This window comes from Pseudocercospora fijiensis, assembly GCF_000340215.1.
Source record: "Pseudocercospora fijiensis CIRAD86 unplaced genomic scaffold MYCFIscaffold_1, whole genome shotgun sequence".
NCBI lineage: Eukaryota > Fungi > Ascomycota > Dothideomycetes > Mycosphaerellales > Mycosphaerellaceae > Pseudocercospora > Pseudocercospora fijiensis.
Window position 1 is genome coordinate 5007508 of NW_006921532.1, and position 3113 is coordinate 5010620.

A 3113-nucleotide genomic window follows, 5' to 3' on the forward strand; every position below is an offset into this window, starting at 1 on the left:
AGGACGAAAACTAGGAGCGTCTTTCCGACTCTTAAGACGAGAGTAGATCTAGTCTACGAGGTATTAAGAGTTCGAATTTTCGTAGTTTATACCTTATATAGGTATATAAGCGAGAGACGTAGATAGCTAGAAAAATAGGATAAAAATTAGATACGAAAACTACGGCCGAGTTAATATACCCGATTTTCGTATATTTCTAGAAAACTAGTCTACGAAAACAGGGCAACGTAACGGGCCCCTAATCTCCCGGCTTCTTCTATCCTCGTAGTAGGCTATCTATACGCGGGTTATTATAATACTAGTCGGTAATAGCGTATTCCGCTATATCCTTTAAGTCTAGCTTTATTACGAAGCTATAGGAGGAAGGGGATACCTAGCCGCTGCTACTAGCTGCCTACTATAGGTATATACTTCCTCCGTAGCTAGATAGACTTAAGATAAATTATTACACTTCAAAACCACGTTTCGAACTATAATAAGCTTATACTCGTATTCTATATATTTACTAATACCGATATACTTAACTATATAGATAAACTCCTTCTTACTACGTAAGGCGCCGCGAATAGCGTTACTAAGAGTATACGGCACTAGTATATCGGCGTTTAACGTATACGGTATATAGGGAGGCTTTTGTAATACTACCTACTTCGTTAGCGCGGTAGGAAGGGCCGCCGCTAGCTGTTTCTAGCAGATACTAATCGATTAGTAGTTAGTTTAGTATTAATTAGAAAGCGGCAACTTCCGCGAATCTCGATAGCTAATATTCCCTCGGTCGTATACAATATACTTACTATACTATATTATTAGAATTCTTCTCTTCTAAGATAAACTACTATAACTACCGCTATTATAAGGTCTAAATATCTATTATAGAATGCGCTATTAACTATTAACAAAACGCTAAGCTTCGAAGGGCTATTAAACGCTTCTACGCCGGCGAATACGATACTAAAGTAGCCTATTATTAGGACTTCGACATACTATATATAACCTTTAACGATCGAGTCCGTAGACTCTACGGCAGTATACTCGAGTTTATAGAGGGTTAGAAGCAGTTAAATAGTATATAATAAGCTATATTAAAAGAGATAATTATAAGAATAATTAGAATAGGGTTTCTACCTAACTTAAAATATAAGACTATTCGTAGATAGGCGGAGTAGATACTAGCTATAGATCCGGATTATAACCCTCTTATAATACCTCCTATTAGCGTCTACTAGCTAGCTCGATTTATCGACTAAGATAAGGACCTCCGCCTTAGGTAGACTACTATAATAGACTATTACCGCTACGTTAGTTACTAGTTAGGGTGCATTCGCCGAAGTAGTAGATTTCCTCGGCCTAGTTTAGACCTGCGTAGGTATTAGCGTAAATTCGCTACTAAAGTAGTCTGTCCTTACCGATAATAACGTTAGAAATGCTAGTACCGGCTTTAAGGTAGAAGACAGTATCGCTACTACTACCCTTAGCCTAGCTAGTACACTCGACACCGCTGTCGTATATAACTATACTACTATCGAAAGACTAGCTAGCGGTAATAGTCTAGACGGCATCGAGAGTAGAGGAACTAGATAAGGCTAGGAGGCTGCTACTAGAAGAGGCTAAGCTCGCGTTAGAGACGCTTATAGCGGATATAACGTACTACTAGAAGATGAAGTAGTAGAGTTACTAAAGCCGCTAGAGCCGCTAGAGGAGGTCGGGAAGGGGAAGGAGCTGCTAGAATCTTCCTCTTCCTCCTCTTCTTCCTCGTTGTTATTATTATCGTTATCGTCCGTAGTAGCCTAAGTAACAGTCCTATTAGAGCTCGGTAGCGCGGGGAATTATTAACGCTAACGCAAGGTAGAACTACGACGAAGTACTAGCTTTTCTCTTAGAAATAAGCTTTGTTAGCCTTAAAGCGAGTAAATAATAATTTTAGGCTGCTTTGTCCTTATATCCTTCTTTATATATATACAGCCTTTATATATAAAGAAATAAGATTACGAGGCGTAATATGGCGCCTCTAGAACTATCGGATATACTAATACTATTATCGGAGTAGCCGATAATAGTAAGGATACTCGATAATAGGAAGGACTAAATATATATATATATATAGGATAGTTACTAGTTTAGACAGAACATAACGAATACAACACAGTTCAGCCTACACTACTACTATACAATTCAAGAGGTTATAAGCCCGGCTAGCTCTTAACCTAAGATACTAAGCCTTACTCGCTATCGACTACTATTCGAAATACCCTACCGATCTTACTATATATCGATAACGGATACTTTTAATCTAGACGACTATCGATATATAAACGACTTATATAACCAATCCCCGAGTATACTACTACACGAAGACAATAACGGCGGACAAGAACAATACTAATCAAATACTCTAAATACGGATACCCGACTACTATTAAAAATCGAAACAAACGACTCTTTCGTAATTACAACGGTTACTATTAAAACTATTGTAGTTTCAAAAGACCCTCGAAGAGAAACTTAAGCTACCTAAGGTAGTAAAAACCGATAGATTAATCTATTAATCTATAAGAAAGACCTACGCTACTAGTCTTAATCTAAAGAATTAACCTACTCCTTATACTTACTCTACTTAAGATAGCTTCTTAAGTAAGAATATACGGTTTAGGATAAACAGCTACAGATTAAACTAGTAATTAAACTATAATCATTAGAAAAAGACAACCTATATCTATCAAAATGGCCAACCGACTTATACCGGAATCCGATAAGCTAGTCGGTAGTAGTAACTACAAGATCTAGTCCGAAAAAGTTAAGAATATCTTAACTTATAAAGGATACGAAGGGGCCCTAGAAGAGAATCCTAGTAATAACGAGTTAACCCTAAGATCGGCACTCTCTATACTAGGGTTAACCCTTAAAGACGGGCCTCTATTACAAGTAAAAACCGCTACGACGCCGGCTGAAGCTTAGAATATCTTAGAAAAACGGTAATCTCCGAAGGGATTCGCCGCCGAATACTAACTATTCTGCAAGCTATTTAATTATAACCTAGCTATTGCTGGCACTATAGAGACCTACGTAAACGAATATACTAGGCTTATAAGTGCCCTAGAAGCTAGAGGAATAGC